This window comes from Leucopleurus acutus (genome assembly GCF_964270905.1).
Source record: "Leucopleurus acutus genome assembly, chromosome: 4".
Classification (NCBI taxonomy): Eukaryota; Metazoa; Chordata; class Mammalia; order Artiodactyla; family Delphinidae; genus Leucopleurus; species Leucopleurus acutus.
The window spans coordinates 74,899,483-74,918,501 of NC_139146.1; the positions used below are offsets into that span (position 1 = coordinate 74,899,483).

Consider the following 19,019-nt stretch of genomic DNA (forward strand, 5'->3'; position numbering starts at 1 on the left):
ACTCAACTTTAATGAATTTAAATTGCTAGATGTAGCTAGTGGCTATCATATTAGATGGGCAGTTCTAAATTATTCCTACCTTTAGGAATGTACAAAAGTTTTCTTTATGATCTAGTACTATAATCAAATTTTGTATATGTTCTATAAATGCTTGGAAAGAAGGTATAGTCTCTATTTTCAAGGTAGGATTCAGTTTATCCATCAAATTTTGCTTATTAATTGGGATATTTAATTGTTCTATAGCCTTAAGTTTTTGTTCACTTGATACACTTTGGTCTAAGAGAGATTCATTAAAGTCCACCAGTAAAGTTTTTCTGAATAACTTTCCAGGATCACTTTTACTTTTGAATATTAATGCTCTACTATTTTTGCAGGTATATTTGGTATTTCTTCATTGTAAATTATAAACTTTACAATCAAAATACCCATTAATGATGTCTCATTTAATTCCATCTTTTCTCCATATTTACATTTTACAGATAGTTCTGTTATTTTAATAAGGTTTTTATTAAAATAATACTTTTATAATCATATCATATGTATTGAAGTCCATCTTCCATTTCTTCATGTACCTATTAGTTCTCTACTATAAGCTATGTTAAGATGTTATACTTTCTCATCACCAGATTTCAACCAAAAACATATTTCTTATGGTCTACCTTTCTGCTGTTAGATATACTTCTATCACTACACTTGTTGATTTTAAATGCTATGGACTTCTAGTTACTACACAGGAGGCAACTAGCATACTTAGCACACTTATTCAAGCTCCCACCTTCTTTCCCCTTTTCCTTCTGAATTGTTAGTTGTTTCATTATTAGGGTATAGAGCAGACTAAGGTCTGCTTAAATATCAATTTCTCAGTGAAGACCTTTCTGTCCACACAATTAAAAATTATAAATCCCTCTGTCCCCACCCCAACACTCCAGCCCCCTCCCCTGATTTGTTTTCCTCCATAGTATTAATCACCATCTAACATACATTTAAGTTAAGAGTTTCTCATCTGGTTTCCCCCGGTTGGAATGTAAGCTCCCCAAGGGCAGGCCTTTTTGCATTCTTTGTTCACTGCTGTAACACCAGCAACTAGAACAGTGCCTGGCACACAGTAGATGTTCACTAGGTACTTGCTGAACAAATAGGATAAAGTCCACTACTAAAAGTATATTCAAAAACTGTTAAAAAGCTTTACTGAGAGAAATTAAAGGCCTAAATGAATACAGAAGTATATTATGTTTATGGTATTGGAGGACTTCCATTACCAGATTTAAAGCTACAGTAATCAAGACTTTGAGGTACTGATGTAAAGATAAGTATAAAGTTCACTATATAAAATAGAGTTCAAAAAAAGACCCACACACATATGATTAACTGATTTTTGACAAAAGTGACAAGGTAATTCAGTGGAGAAAAGGAATAGTCTCTCAACAAATGGTGCTACAACAACTGTATATCTATGTGGAAAAAAAATTTTTTAAGAATCTCAACCTTTTTTCATATCATATATAAAAATCAACTGAAATGAATCATATACTTCAAAGTAGACAAACATTTCTTAGGACACAAAAATATGAAGAATAAAAGAATTAATCAATTGGATTTCATCAAAATTTAAAACTTTGCTCTTCAGATACCATTAAGAAAATATAAAGGGCAGCCACAGATTGGGAGATCAAATTTTCACAATCCTAGTATCTGATAAAAGCCTCATATCAGAATATATTTACAAAAACAAAAACAAACCTCTTACATCTCAGTAAATGAGTAAACAACCCAATTTTTTAAATGGGTAAAAGATCTGAGCAGACACTTCACAAGAGAAAATATACGAATGACCAATAAGCACACAAAAACATGCTCAACATCATGTCATTAGGGAAATGCAAATTAAAACCACAATGATTTAACATTACATACCCACTAGAATGGCAGAAATTCAAAAACGCTGACAATACCAAGTGTTAGCAAGAATGCAGACCAACTGAAAATCTCATTGCTGAAGGGAATGTAAAACGGTAAAACCACTTTAGAAAACGGTTCATCAGTGTCTTATGAAGTTAAACATATAATTACCATACAGCCCAGCAATTCTATTCCTACATATCTGCCCAAGCGAAATGAAAACACATGTCCACAAATATTTAGCAGTTTTGTTTATAATAGCCAAAAACTGGAAGCAATCCAAAAGTCCAACAACTAATAATTATAAACAAACTGTGCCATATCTCATACAATGGAAAAGTATTCAGAAATAAAAAGAGAAAACCACTAACACAGATGAGTATCAAAAGCATTATGCTAAGTGCAAGCTAGACCCCGAAGACCATATACTGTAGTATCCCATTTATATCATATTGTATAAAAGGCGAAATTTATTACCAGAAAACAGATTGGTGGTTGCCAGGGAGAGAGAACTTTTCAGGTTGACAGGAATTTTCTGTATCTTGATTGTGGTAGCGGTTATAAAAATGTATATGTCCGTCAAAATTCAACATGTATACTTACAATGGATGAGTTTTAACATAGATAAATTATACCTCAATAAATCTGATTTTTAGAAAGTATACTAGGTCAAAAACTAAAACCCACCTACCTAAAACCCAAAAGAATACTTAATACAAATTGCTCAGGAGAATTGAGTATTATGTGAAGCTTCTAAAAACCAGTAAGGAGTTGTCCACATCCAAGTAGGATGAAACAGTTTGCAGTGGGTCAATATTCTTCTTGAGAACAACTAGAAAAGCTAAATAAATTACAAAAAAACATATTTTTAAAGGCAGCGTATAGCTGTCTTTAAAACATGGGGGACAAGAAGGTCTACCACTCCAGAGAAGGGGGAATCTTTTAAAGTTGTTTAGATGATCTGCAGTTGCTTTCCCTGGGGTTATTTCCAGATTATGGGCTGAGTGTGAAGGCTGAAAACTTGAGATTTGGCCTGTACAAAACGTTGCTGCTGAGGAACCAAGAAACCAGGAGTGCTTTTGGTGTTCACACAAGGCTGGAGTAACAAAAATGGGAAACTGCAGGGACCTCAAGCTCAAGGCCAATATCTCTCACAGGACATTTGCTTAATTTTAAAACAGTACAGGGTAAGAGGCTAAATAATAATAGAAAAATTTTGAAAAGCAAAGTGAAATTTTCCACTTTTGCTCTGCTAAGGGGATAAAGACCCTTTGAAACGAAATGAAAGGCTTTGAAATGAAAGTCCTGGAAAACCACACCCTACAAATAAAGGAAAGAAGAAGAAGAATACCACCAAACTACTCAAATAGCAACCTAGCCTCTGTATAAATTAAGGTGACTGGCTCCCTAGTCTATCTGCCTAGAAGAAACGGTAAACACCCTCTGGCAGAACATACTTGATGATGCTTGCTTTATTTTGTTTTTTAATTCACAATGTCTGGCATTCAATCAAAAATTACAAGACATAAACAAAAACAATCAACCAACTTGACCTAATTGATATTTACAGAACACTCCACCCAACAACAACAGAATCCACATTCTTTTCAAGTGCACATGGAGCATTTACTAAGACAGATCATATTCTGGGCCATAAAACAAATCAATAAATTTAAAAGGATCCAAGTCATAAAAGTATATTCTCTCATCACAAGAGAATTAACTTAAAAATAATAGATCTCTGGAAAACCCTCAAATTCTTGGAAACTAAATAATATACTTCTAAATAATCTCGAGGCCAAAGAAGACATCAAAAAGTAAATTAAAAAGTACTCTGAGCTGGATGAAAATGAAAAACATATATATATTAAAATCTGTAAGCAATATTTAGAGGGAAATTTGTAGCACACATATAGCGGGGGAAAAGGTCACAGATTAATGACCTCAGCTTCTACCTTAAGAAACTAGAAAAAGAAAACAAACCTAAAGTAAGTTAAAGAAAGGAATTAATAAAGATCAGAGCAGAAATAAGGCAACAAAAAGCAGGAGAACTAGAGGAAATCAGTTAAACCAAAAGCTAATCCTTTGACAATCTTAATAATTCTCAAGCCAGTTAATAAATCTCAAGCCAGACTGATCAGGTAAAAAAGAGAGAACACACAATTTCCCAATATCAGGAATGACACCAAATCTCTGCAGATTATACAGATATTAGACTCATGATATATTCTATAGCTATTTAAAGGATAATAAGAGAATATTATAAACAACTTTACTAATTCAACAACTTAGATGAAATGGACAAGTTCTTTGAAAAACCTAGCAACATATGAAGTGACAGAACCACACAAACACATGAAAAACAACAGAAAAACAATATACGTAGACCAACGGTTGATGCAGTTACTGAAATTAATAGACAAGCATTTAATCAGTATGTTCAAGAGACTTGAAGTCTATTAAAAATGTATAAAATAGGATCAAATGGATGTTTTAGAACTCAAAGTTTCAATGTAAAATTACAAACACAATAGATTGGCTTGGAGAAAAAGTAAGATAGTTGTTGGTATACTATAAGATAGGTCATTATAAGATACCCAAACTGAAATATAGAGAGAAAAAAATTTTTAAGAGACATGTGAAACATGATGACAGGGTGTAATAAATGTTTAAATTAAAATCCATAAAAGAGGAGGGGGCAGAAGCAATAATTGAAGACGTAATGACAGAGAATTTTCCAAACTAAAGGCACCAAGCTACAGATTCAAAAAAGCTCTATGAACATAAAGCAAATACAAAGAAAAACACACCTCAACACATCATAGTCAAACTGCTGAAAAACTATGACAGCAAAGAAGGCATTTTGAGAAGTCTTTTGAAAAACATAAAAGAATTATTAGCAAGATTATAAGCTGACACATTACCTTCAATAAGACTTTAACAGAAAGCCATAAGACAATGAAATAACTACTGACATAGAATTCTATACCCAGTGAAAATATAACTCAAAAAAAGGTGAAATTAAGATGTTTTCAGATAAACAAAAATGGAAAAATTCACTGTCAGTAGGTAGGCTGGTATTAAAATACATACTACTAAAGGAAGCTATTCAGACAGAAGGAAAATGATCCCAGACAGAAACAGAAATGAGGGAAGGAAGAACCCTGGAAAGGGTAAACATGAACAAAAATTGACTGTCCAAAACCATACTATCTTGTGGAGTTTAAAATATGTATAAATAAAATACAGAACAGTAACAATGCAAAAAGGTTGGAGTATGAGTTAATGTGTAAGAAGCTGTCATTATTGTGGAATGGTAAAAGTAATAATTTGTATTATCTGTATTATATGTAATTTGTATTGTAAATATGCTTGTTTTAACCTCTAGAATAACCACTAAAGGTATAATGAAAGAATATATAACTAACAAATTAATAGGAGGAAAAACAGGAAAAAAAATTAGATTAACACCAAAAAAAGCAAAATAGGAGGGATAAAAAGGAATGCAAAACAGATGACTCAAAGAAAAGTCAAAGTTAATGGTGGTTACAAACTTGGCTATTATCAGCAAAAATGTAAATGAATTTCAGTTGACCCTTGAACAACACAGGTTTGAATTCCACAGGTCCACCTGTACACAGATTTTTTTCCAATAGTAAATATTGGGTTCCCCAAAAAGTTCGTTCGGTTAATGATTACGTTGTTCAATAAATTTCTTGGTGAAAATGAAATACATCTTCTATTTTTACTTAAAATCAAGCGAACTTTTTGGCCAACCCAATACTTCAGTAATAAACGATCTGTGGTTGGTTGAATTAAAGGATGTGGAACCCTGAATACTGAGGTACTGCATATATGGATGAACCATGGAGGGACCCACTATAAGTTATACGTGGATTTTCGACCTTTTCAATCACAAAGAAGGTTACTGCCCCTAACTGCCACAATGCTCAAGGGTCAACTGAAAACAAAGTAAAAGACTAAGACTAGATAAAAATAATGAAAACATTACTTTACAAGTAAAGATATACAGAAAGCATGATGAGAGGAAAAAAGCAGTTTTAAAACTGCATATATTCCACTCGCTATAAAATTGTAACATGTACATGTACATACGTACACATGCACACCCACACCCATCCCAACTGCCTTAGAAAATGCTGAAAAAAATATTAACAGAGCTTTATCCCTGAGATTTTGGGTGATTTTTTTCATCATAGATTTTCTTTGTAGTTTTTGGTACTTTAACTCTTTCCCAAGGAACAAGACTCATTTTTATAAAAACCACAAAACTATTTTCAAAAGAAAAAAGTCTTAAGTTTTAATAATGATCAGCCCCAACAAAAGTAAGAGACTTAAAGAAAAATATAAGAATGTGATCAAGTCTAAAAAGAAGCTAAACAATGTAAGCCTGTTTCATACAATAAACTACTGGTGAAACAGACACCTTTATAAGTACAGATATTATATCATCATCATTTCTGATGGAGACAAAAATTACCATGTAAGAGTTGGAAATAGCATTTTCCATTAACTAATGTTTCTCTCATTTCTCTTCTTGCTTCTAATAAAATTTTGTGAAATTTCTATAGAACTACGTAAGTTAAAGTTGTAAAATAAAATTTAAGTTCTAACATATTTCATTTGAATTTGTGGGTTTTTTCCTAAATAACTTCTAATATTGTTTAAACGAAAATTTAAGTTTCGACATAGAAAAAAAGTCACCGCTTTTCCATAACTTGATTTGGCAAAAGTATCTCAAAGAAATACGCAATACCACGCACCCTGGCAACATCTTCTAATAACTTTTTCATTGTTCTGAGTCACATAAAAAGGTCAAGTACTCCCAAACTCTATATGTAGATACAAAACTCTAAGCAACTTATTGAAATTGGAACTCCCCTCCAAAAAATGATAAGAGCCACCTTTGGTACACACTATGAAAGTAACAAAACGACAGAAATAGTAATAGCTAACATTTACTGAACAATTAACTCTGTGATAAATACTCATTACCCTAATTACTTTGCACATGTTGTTTAATTCTCACATAATATTATGAACTAGTATTATCTTCATTTTACAGATGAGAAATTGAGGTAACATTTGTCCAATCACTAGCAATAAAACCAGGATGTAAATGCCAAGCAGGCTAGCTATAGAGCTGTGCACTCTTCATCCCTATACCATGCTATAAATGTAACTAATTAAGAACTTTAAAGTAGTTTGCTGTCTTCGTTACTAAATTTCAGGTAATAAATAACAATAAGCTTTATTTAGAATAAAACCAGATATTTTAGTAATCTGATCATGTCACTGAGAATAAATAAATGGAAAAAATAAACACCCCCAAATTTCCTATTTTCATGACAAAAAAGAAAAAAGCAGTCGCTATCAAAAGTAATAGTCATACCCTAACACCATACACAAAAATAAACTCAAAATGGATTAAAGATCTAAATGGAAGACCGGATACCATAAGACTCTTAGAGAAAACATAGGCAGAACATTTTTTTTTTAACATCTTAATTGGAGTATAATTGCTTTACAATGGTGTGTTAGTTTCTGCTGTATCACAAAGTGAATCAGCTATATGTATACATATATCCCCATATCTCCTCCCTCTTGCATCTCCCTCCCACCCTCCCTATCCCACCCCTCTAGGTGGTCACAAAGCACCGAGCTGATCTCCCTGTGCTATGTGGCTGCTTCCCACTAGCTATCTATTTAAAATTTGGTAGTGTATATATGTCCATGCCACTCTCTCACTTTGTCTCAGCTTACCCTTCTCCCTCCCCATGTCCTCAAGTCCGTTCTCTACGTCTGCGTCTTTATTCTTGTCCTGCCCCTAGGTTCTTCAGAACCTTTTTTATTTTTTTTAGATTCCATATATATGTGTTAGCATACGGTATTTGCTTTTCTCTTTATGACTTGATTCACTTTGTATAACAGACTCTAGGTCCATCCACCTCACTACAAATAACTCAATTTCATTTCTTTTTATGGCTGAGTAATACTGCATTGTATATATGTGCCACATCTTCTTTATCCATTCATCTGTCGATGGACCCTTAGGTTGCTTCCATGTCCTGGCTATTGTAAATAGTGCTGCAGTGAACATTGTGGTACATGACGCTTTTTGAATTATGATTTTCTCAGGGTATGTGCCCAGTAGTGGGATTGCTGTGTCATATGGTAGTTCTATTTTAGTTTTTTAAGGAACCTCCATACTGTTGTCCACAGTGGCTATACCAATTTACATTCCCACCAACAGTGCAAGAGGGTTCCCTTTTCTCCACACCCTCTCCAGCATTATTGTTTGTAGATTTTCTTTTTTTCTTTTTTTGCGGTACGCGGGCCTCTCACTGTTGTGGCCTCTCCGGTTGCAGAGCACAGACTCCAGATGCGCAAGCTCAGCAGCCATGGCTTACGGGCCCAGCCGCTCCGCGGCATGTGGGATCTTCCCGGACCGGGGCATGAATCCGTGTCCCCTGCACCGGCAGGCGGATTCGCAACCACTGCTCCACCAGGGAAGCCCTAGATTTTTTGATGATGGCCATTCTGACTGGTGTGAGGTGATACCACATTGTAGTTTTGGTTTGCATTTCTCTAATGATTAGTGATGTTGAACATCCTTTCATGTGTTTGTTGGCAATCTGTATATCTTCTTTGGAGAAATGTCTATTTAGGTCTTCTGCTCATTTTTGGATTGGGTTGTTTTTTTGACGTTGAGCTGCATGAGCTGCTTGCATAGTTTGGAGATTAATCCTTTGTCAGTTGTTTCGTTTGCAAATATTTTCTCCCATTCTGAAGGTTGTCTTACCGTCTCGTTTATGATTTCCTTTGCTACGCAAAAGCTTTTAAGTTTCATTAGGTCCCATTTGTTTATTTTTGTTTTTATTTCCCTTTCTCTAGGAGGTTTATTTTTGTTTTTATTTCCCCTTCTCTAGGAGGTGAAAAGATCCTTTTCAAAAAAGGATCTTGCTGTGATTTATGTCACAGAGATAGGCAGAACACTCTCTGACATAAATTGCAGCAAGATCTTTTTCAATCCACCTCCTAGAGTAATGAAAGAAAAAAAAACAAAAATAAACAAATGGGACCTAATTAAACTTAAAAGCTTTTGCACAGCAAAGGAAACCATAAACAAAATGAAAAGACAACCCTCCTGCAGCAACAAGACATTAATCTCCAAAATATACAAACAACTCATGCAGCTCAAAAAAACAAACAACCCAATCAAAAAATGGGCAGGAGACCTAAATAGACGTTTTTCCAAAGAAGACACACAGATGGCCAAGAGGCACATGAAAGGATGCTCAACATCACTAATTATTAGAGAAGTGCAAATCAAAACTACAATGAGGTATCACCTCACACCAGTCAGAATGGCCATCATCAAAAAATCTACAAACAGGGCTTCCCTGGTGGCACAGTGGTTGGGAGTCCGCCTGCCGGTGCAGGGGACGCAGGTTCGTGCCCTGGTCCGGGAAGATCCCACATGCCACCCAGCGGCTGGGCCCGTGAGCCATGGCCGCTGAGCCTGCACGTCCGGAGCCTGTGCTCCGCAACAGGAGAGGCCACAACAGTGAGAGGCCCGCGTACCGCAAAGGGAAAAAAATAAAAAATAAAATAAAAATAAATCTACAAACAGTAAATGCTGGAGAGGGTGTGGAGAAAAGGGAACCCTCCTACACTGTTGGTGAGCATGTAAATTGGTCCAGCCACTATAGAGAACAGTATGCAGGTTCCTTAAAAAAACTAAAAATAAAGCTACCATATGATACTGCAATCCCACTCCTGGGCATATATCCAGAGAAAATCATAATTTTAAAAGATACATGCACCCCAATGTTCACTGCAGCACTATTTACAATAGCCAGGACATGTAAGCAACCTAAATGTCCATCAACAGATGAGTGGATAAAGAAGATGTGGTATATATACATAATGGAATATCAGCCATAAAAAAGAACGAAATGATGCCATTTACAGCAACATGGATGGACCTAGAGACTGTCATACTGAGTGAAGTAAGTCAAAGAAAGACAAATATCATATGATATCCCTTATATGTGGAATCTAAAAAATGGTACAAATGAACTGATCTACAAAACAGAAGTAAGAGTTATAGATGTTGGGCTTCCCTGGTGGCGCAGTGGTTGAGAGTCTGCCTGCCGATGCAGGGGACATGGGTTCATGCCCCGGTCCGGAAGGATCCCACATGCCATGGAGTGGCTGGGCCCGTGAGCCATGGCCGCTGAGCCTGCGCGTCCGGAGCCTGTGCTCCGCAACCGGAGAGGCCACAACAGTGAGAGGCCCGCGTACCGCAAAAACAAACAAACAAACAAAAAAAAGAGTTATAGATGTAGAAAACAAACTTTTGGTTACCGGGGGGGGGGGGGGGGGGGGGGTAGGAAGAGGGATAAACTGGGAGAGTGGGATTGACATATACACACTATTATATATAAAATAGATGACTAATAAGGACCTACTGTAACTCTACTCAATACTCTGCAATGACTTATAAGGGAAAAGAATTTAAAAAAGAGTGTATATATGTGTGTGTATAACTGACTCACTTTGCTGCATAGCAGAAACTAGCACATTATAAATCAACTATACTCAAATAAAAATTTTTAAAAAGTAATAGTCATAGGAACCTGATAAAATATGTAACTTCCAAAAACAGGCAACAGAAGACACCTTAAAACTACTGCATTAAACTTTAAGATCATATCTATTTTCCCCTGAAAACAGTTTAACCTAACAGTTTTTCTCCCCAATTTAAACTACAGGATATAGATACCTAAGGGTTGAATAAAATTTCACAGAAATCCTATACACAGGTAATGTCAATTCTTTGGGTGAAAGTATTCTTTCTTGGTATTCAGACTTTCCTTTTAAGGAAGGTTTTTTGAGCAATCAAACTCACTCTCTGTTCTGTTGTAAAAAATGTTACAGCTTAAATTTTAATTGAGTGTGTAAAGACTGCTTCATAGATTCGTACCTTACTTGAAGGCTTATTCAAGAGCACTGCTATCCAAATCATGTTTGCTCATGAAATGCCAAGTTACTTTAATACAATTCAAAGTTAAACCAACCTTAGAAAGAAAATATACCATTATAAAAATCTTGAAGTCATTATTATAAATCAATATTAGATAATTTATCATATACTTCTGGCATATTTTTTCAACAAAAAGCACAAAATTTCTGTTTAATCTCGACATTAATACAAATTCAGTAAAATTCTACTTGAATTCTAATTCTTCTGAAGACTATCCTATTGAAATTTTTTTAAGTATCAACTCTACCAGATGACTAATGCTGTCAGTTCTAAAAGTGACCATTTTTAAAATAATTTTTTGAAGTATTTATTATTTATTTATTTATTAATTATTTCACTGCTCCATGGAGCATGCGGGATCTTAGTTCCCCAATGAGGGATCAAACCCACGTCCCCTGCAGTGGAAGCACAGAGTCTTACCCGCTGGACTGCTAGGGGAGTCCCATTGTTTATAATTTTAAAAACTGAAAACTTGCATCCAACAGAAATAGACCAGTAAGTAAATTATTACACGAACATAAATGAGGATATCACATAGCTATTAAAAATAATAATGTTGTAGAAAAATACTGATATAAAAATGTTCAAGATTCACTGTTAAGTGAATAGAATGGTTTGCACAATAGTGGACGCATTATGAGACCATTTTGTAAACATCACGTCTATAAGTGTACATGTGATGTCTATAAGTATATGTACACTTATAGACATGTGATGTGGCTAAGCAAAACACCGGGAGAAGATATTTCAGAAGGTTAACAATGGCGTCTCATAGTTGTGAGAATTCCAGTGGTATTTTCAAAATTTAATTCATGGTCTGCATGTTTCCCAAGTTTTCTACATTAGGGATACACTATTTTTATAACTGGGGGGAAAGATTAAGAAAGAAATAAGCTATTTATGTTACAACCATATTTTAATGCAAATGATAAATCCTTAGCAAGTTGTTGGTTTAACCCTCATTGTGGCAACACCCATTTGTGTTTTATTTTTTAAACACAAAATTTTGAACATGAATCAATCTGTATTTTCATTTTCTACTATTTTGGATGGGAATTAAAAATATACATATCTGATTAAATGTGCCCTCTTTGAAAAAGATGGGAATTTTTGTCTTATTCTTGGATCTTATTAATATAAAAATGAGAAAATATTTCTGAAAAATAAAAGGTAAATCACATTCTAAACAGTATCCTATGAAAGTCAAAAATAATACATAAAAATTTATTTTTTACAAGTGATTTTTCTGTAGACTTCTAAGACTTAAAATAATAAGTAGACTTACATCTTTATGAAATACACACCTAAAATAACTAATAACTCAAAGCTGACACTATACTTATGAGGAGTTTAGGTAATTTAACAGTTGCATAATCAAATACATGGAGAAAAACAGCAATCTCTTACCCACCTAATTCACAGGAGTTATACCTAACAGAGCTATAAAAATAAGTAACAAATGGTTGTAAAGCAACCTATAAATATAAATGCCATTACAAAAATCACAGTCCATTAGCAAGAATTAAATTGCTCTGACACTTAAAATGTATTCTGTAACTCATACAATCCATCTAGAATTTTAGACTCAGAAAAGGAGAAAATACAATGTCCACTGGTACAGTGCTTACAAGAAACTACACTTTAAAATTATTTTTTTACTTTATGCATCTGAGAAGAACTGGAAAGAGACACAAACAATAAAAGGTAGTTTTGCTGTGGAACTCTGAGTTTTCACCATATTGTTGTTTGCTTTCAGAGTTTAAAATACATACAGCAAATAAATATTTTATTTGACACAGCACCAGAAGTAAAAATGTGGGGGAGGGCGGACATTAAATATGTGCTTTGAGGGAAAAAACAACTTACTTTTTTTTTTTTTTTTTTTTTTTTGCGGTACGCGGGCCTCTCACTGTTGTGGCCTCTCCCGTCGAGGAGCACAGGCTCTGGACGCGCAGGCTCAGCGGCCATGGCTCACGGGCCCAGCCACTCCGCTGCATGTGGGATCTTCCCAGACCGGGGCACGAACCCGCGTCCCCTGCATCGGCAGGCGGACTCTCAACCACTGCGCCACCAGGGAAGCCCCAACAATTTACTTTTAATATTAACACTGCCTGACATATTAGATGGTAGACAATAGTTAACTGGCAGAATTAAATCTCCTATTATAAAATTCTGAAATCTAAGAGAGGCTGTATTATAATGATCAAATAAAACATCAAATGGTTCTTTCTAGTGGGAGAGAGTAAAAAGCAAGCAAACAAAAACTATCAATTAGTGTTCATAAGTGCCTGCTATGAGGATGCAATTTAACTCCTTACTTCCTTACCCCTTAAGAGCTAAGATTTGAGCTTTATAAGTTTGTTCTATCCTTTCTTAACTATTTAAAACGTTGAGATATCTACTCTCCCTCCAAACTCCATGCCCACAAAAATAAAAAGCTAGAAATAGTCTTACCCTTACAAACCTCATGTATGTTTTTCTTCTGGAATCTATCATTTCCCATCTTGTGTTATAATCATTACATACATGCTCTTTTAACCATACTAGATTTCAAACCCTCTGAGGGCAGGGTCAATTATACTTTATCTTTCTATGTATGTCACATAGCTTAGTAAAGTGTCTTGACTAATACTCAACTTTCTATCACCTAAAAAGAATTAAGTCTTGGTAACTATTCGCAGCTTGGTTTAAAAAAACAAAAACAATACAAAAAAAACCACCACCTCTGGAACTATTAGAAGGGCAATGTTCTCTCTGAGTGAAAGTATGCATGCAACTTGTCTGCTGTCAGTAAAGCACAAACCGGACCAAAATGCCTCTTCTCCCCTTTCTGCTTCAAAGGCTGGATTCCATCCAAGGCTGGATTCCATCCAAGTCAATCAATGTCTCTTAGTTAAGGACAAAGCCTGCCTAGGTTCACTTCAGAGGACCAGGAGAGGCTGATGTAATCTAAGGGGCTTTCTAGTGGTCTGCAAGTACAGGAGAATAAAATCAAAGTTTAACCTGTGAGCTACTGACCAGGTCAAAACCCAAAGAAAACGTTAGAATGTGGACCCTAAAGAGTCCTATAAAAGCCATGGAATCCATGTCTTACAGGTGAATTCAATCTACATCACATAAAGCTCACACCAGTTAAGACCTCACTACAAACTCTGTAAATGTACCCCAAACCAACCAGCCCCTCACAAGTGAAAAGATGAGAATGTCCTACGGTGTATACTATATGCTAAACTTTCTCACATACTCCAGGTCATTTCCCTGTCCTGTGGGTTAGTAACAGCCCACAGTAGAGGCAAACTGGCAAAGTAGACGATCAATCAATATAATTCTATTTTCAAGATTGAAAAGTCTATGTTTGTAAATGCACAGAAAAAAAAAACTGGAAAGTTATATAACAGTGTTAGCAGCAGTTATCTCTAGGGAGAGATGTGACAAAGTGGAAGTGTGCAAAGGGCGTTTTCTCTTATTATATATACATTGTATTGTTTTAATTCTTCATGAACATTGATTTACTTCTATAATGTTAAAAACAAAATTTTAAGTAAAATTTTGAAATATGATTCTGTTTTTTCAAAAAGACTGAATAGACCCACATGGAATTCAAACGAAAAATAAATGCCATTTGCAGAAGTTTGGCTACTGGAGACCTACAGATCAAACAGAAATAACACAATTATCCTATCCTACAAAATAAAAAGGAATGCTGGTAACACAACAAAAATGCCCATAGCAACTGTCACTCAACATTCACTACTTTTGATTATACAACATTAGCCACCAGAGGAATTTTGAGTACCCACCCCCCAAAATTACATACTGCTTATAACAATCCATAAGTTGTAAGAAGTTTTTAGTGTTTTGCACCAACAGATCATTGACTTATCAGTTTAATTTTCCATAAGTAGTACTATATACATGTATACAAATATAAATTTACATGTCACTGAGGTTCACGGCTGATTGCCTTGAGAAAACCATTTCCCAATCTGAAAAGCAAACTACCTGGACAACCAATTCTTTTATCATTTTAATGGAGTATTCATATTCTCCAACTATCTGTCATGACAACTTTGGAGTTAAAATAAGTAAAAGTAAAATTTTATACAACTAAGATTCCTGGAGAAGAAAGGAAGGGAGGACAAACTATGCTCTGCAAACAGCATAATCCAGCCATAATGCCAAATGTAAATAACGTCATATATTTTAGCAAAGCAAAATAAGACTAAACATCTTTAAGAGTTAAACTGGTGACCCCAGCCTCTTTCAATTTTAGTTCATTTTCCTAAAAAAAATTAAAAGAAATCATATTGAAAATAGCCAAAATTACCATAAATTAGGAAGGAAAGACAAGCAACAGAAAAAAAACACACAGCAAATTATTTTGGAGAGGAGAACTTTGTTTAACCTTAAACCTATAATATAGTCACAAGTATTTTAAAATATAAGGACATACAGTGTGCATGTCACTTCCCACTATCCCCTCATCATGCTACTTCTCCCTCTGCCCCATCACTGTCAGTTTTCCACTATCCCTCTAGATTTCTTTGTACGTAGAAAAACAAACACAAATCTGTATTCTTATTCCAGGGGTGCCCCCTTAACACACAAAGTAGCACATTATTCACACTGTCCTACATCTTGCTTTTTTTCGCTTTATAACATATTTTGGAGATCTTTCCATGTCATTACACAGAAAGCTTCCTCATTCTTCACAGCTGAGCATGACTAGTTCTACCACAACTTCCATCTATCTTCTTCAGGCTAACCTTTAATGACATTCTGTTCAGTCAACTACTTAACACCTGAGTTAGTTTCTTCCCCTCCACCACCAAAGATTATAAAACAGAGAAAGCACCTCATTACCTAAATTTTATCCTTTTTAGAACGTTTATTTTTCAACCGGGTAGAAGGAAAACGCCGCATGATTTTCTCCTCTTATCACTTAAAATGAAGCTACAAATTAGAATGCAGACTTAAGTGAAATTACCTTTTTTTGATTCGGGGGATCAGCATAATAGCCAAATCAACAATTACTGTAAAAGTTTCTTTACTTCTTGGGCTTTTCCTTCACTGTAAAAGAAGACATTGGTTTTTTTCTTTTTTTTTAAGGTTAGAAAGGCTTAAGGTCGTAGAGCGTGGCATTCTGATAGCAAGAAACCGCCACCTGATTCGATCTTTCATTTGCCAGGTCAGAGGACGAGGCTTTTACCTTTCAGGATTCTGCTATTACTAACAGGACGACTTCTACACCGGCGAAAACGCACTCAGGAATATAAGCTCTGCGGCGCTACGCGTTGGAAACTACACTCCTGGGGCCAGAGCTCCAGGACTAGCTATAAAGACTCCGGCTTCGCCGGCGGAAAGGCAGCTAGAAGAGCCAGCTGCCGCGGTGACACGGAGCAGGCGAGAGCGGGTGGACGGAAGGAAGGAGGAGCGGCGCCGCGCGGGGCACCCTCGAACCCGCGCAGTCGCTCGAGTCGGACGCGCGGAGCCGCGCGCTCCCCGGGGACCGAGGCCCGGAACCGCGACCACTAACGGAACCAGCCCACGGGCGGCGGTGGCCGCCACACGGACTGCGGACCGCGGCGCGAGGGCCGAGGGCCGGGAGGGCGGGGGTTCCCCGGAGGAGCTGGTCGTCCTGGCGCCCCATTGGGCTCCGCTCCAAACGTGCCCGAGTTGTGACAGGAATAAAGTGGGTCACAAGGCCTAACGGGTCCCCAGCGAAAGCCCTCTCCGCACCCGGTCTCCGGCTTTCCCGGCCGCTCTGCCGCTCGAATCGGCCTCAGCCCAAGAGCGCGCTCCAGCCACCCGGCCCCGCCGTGCACCCCAATCCCGCCCCTGCCCCGCAGGTAACCCCAGCTTTTCCGGAGGGCCCCTCAACCGGGGCGGGCCTCCGCCCCAACTCCCGAGAAAAGACACACTAGGGCGACGGGCAAAACTTGGGCTTCAGCACCCGCCCGCCCCTCCCCTGGCCGCCGCCCCCCGGCCCCGTACACACCGCCCCCCGCTCCCTCCCCTTCCCCGCGCCCTCACCGTGTGGCTTGCGGCGGCTCCGGCTTCTTCCCTCCCCCACCCTGGAGCCTAGCTGCGGTGACTCGGAACAGCTAACCCGGCTGCGCCCGGAAGACGCCGTGGCTCCCAGCTCAGGCAGTACCTGGGGCTGAGCGGCGCCCCCCACCCACCCCCAAACAATTCCCCGCGACTGCCTCCCGCTCCTCCTCCCCCTCCCTTTCCTTCCCCTCCTCCACCAGCACCGGTAGCACGCATGCGCCGCCCAGGCAAGCCTACCGGCGGACGTCACGCCCCAGGCCCACCCGGTGGGGCGCCACTCACCGGGAGCGCGCACGCGTCGGCAGCCAGATTTCCTTCGCCCTCTGGGTCTCGGGTGTTTCCTTTTTTAAGCCGGTCGCCGCAAGCTGAGGCTGTGATTGCACTCCTTCTCGGCGCATGCGTCATCAGTGACCCCCGCGGGCTCCGACGGCTGGTGCTCTGCGTTCGCCCCTCCCCTCACTCTCCCTTTCCCCGGCGCGTCTCGGTGCGCATGCGACTTGCCTCGTTAGTCAGCCCTGAGCTGCGGAGGGGTTCCCGGGTGCCGGAGGAGACTCCCGCTCCCTTGGGCCGCGCGTTTGCGCGATCCGCGGCAGCCGCCGGCCGTGCAGGAAAACCGAGATCTCCCTGGCGCTCCTTCCCTGCACCGGTTACTGGAAAGCAGGGGAGGCGGGGCCTGGTCGGCTGAGGGTGCGGCCGAACCCGGGAGTGTTAACTTTGGGTCAGGGCGGCTTTGGTGTTCACCCTGGATTCGAGGAGCGAGGAGAGAAAGGAGAGTTTCTTGTATGAGGGATCCAGAGGCTAAAAAGCAGACCCTCTCTTTCTTGAAAAGCAACTCATTTTGCGAATGCCAGGAAAAAATTTTCGGGTGTTGGCGGGCGAAAGACTTTTTTCCCCTTCCAGTGGTTATCACTTGCGTTTTGTCTCCTTGGACTGGAAGAGGGGATTTGTGAAGGTGACTGGATCTCCAGACTCTTCCCTTCCCCTCTCCTGCAGGTGCACTGCTTTAGTCGCTTCTTATTGGAGGGTGGGCCTGGGGAGACCGGACGTGAATCCTTGGCTGGAGGAGGGAAGCCAAAGAAGGTATGGATGTGCTCCTTTGGAGTTTTTTACCTGATCCTAAAGGCCAGGTGACAGTATAAAGGAAGATGGGAGATGAAGCAGTGGGGATAAACCAGGACCCTAATTTGCACTGCTTCCCATGTTAGAAAAACGTGTGAATATCTCCCCCTTATCTTAGGGGGAAATTACTTCCCTCGATGGTTAAGACACACTTGGTCCACAAGGGAAAGCACATTTCAGTAGTTGAAAATTATTGGAAGAGATCTTTTACTTTCCTAATTCCTAATAGTTTTCATATTTTAATGAATGTCCTTGGGGTTTGAAATAGAAGCCATTTTCTTGTTTCAAAAAATAAACAACTGTTGTGACTATAAAATCCTCCCTTCAAAGTAACATTCATCTCAGTAAACATTTCAAATTCTTGCAGTGTACTCAAGAGAAAAGGAACATCAGAATCGAGGAACTTATTCAGATCCCTGATCATTCACCTGAGGATTTTTCTGTCAACAGTGGGAAAGCATGATGGAGTCATCATATGACAGGATTTTAGGAGACAGTTTTTTTCCTGCTTAGCAGTCTTTCCCTATTCTGATCATTTCCTTTGGAGAACTATCCTTTCTTCACTCTCAGACCATATGGCTGAGGCAGGACTCCAGAGGAAAACATATTTGAGTTAATCTTCTGCCTTAGGTTAGACTTACTAAGAAGGGTGATCTCTCTTTTCCAATGGATTTAAGTCTGGAAAAATGGAAGCCTGAAGCCATCTTCCCACTCACAGATTCTGAGAAAAAAGGCAACATGGAAGAAAGCAGATTCAGAAATGGAGATTTGGCCTGGAGACATGTGTGATGCCCTGAATCCATTGTGGACTAGATAATTCTGGAAATTTCAGCTAAGTTACTCAATAAATTCTTTCATGTATCTATTGCTTAAACCAATG

General features: G+C 38.3%; 1 protein-coding gene and 1 long non-coding RNA gene across 13 annotated transcripts in view; both read right to left on the reverse strand.

The window, feature by feature from the left end:
• The window catches only part of CLOCK (clock circadian regulator), a 134,744-nt gene extending 117,099 nt beyond the window's left edge, over positions 1 to 17,645 (reverse strand). For 7 of the 12 annotated variants that reach the window (XR_014326189.1, XM_082838897.1, XM_082838906.1 and 4 more), the window contains exons 1-2: positions 17,303 to 17,645; positions 15,957 to 16,039 (exon numbers count right to left, since the gene is read on the reverse strand). The gene's annotated coding sequence lies outside the window, so the exon portion shown is untranslated. Of the gene's footprint in view, positions 1 to 15,956; positions 16,040 to 17,002; positions 17,063 to 17,302 lie in introns of those variants that run through there. The other 5 variants (XM_082838899.1, XM_082838910.1, XM_082838907.1 and 2 more) reach the window with 3 other exon arrangements.
• The window catches only part of LOC309961523, a 443,244-nt gene that overhangs the window by 247,723 nt on the left and 176,502 nt on the right, over positions 1 to 19,019 (reverse strand). The window lies entirely within an intron of this gene.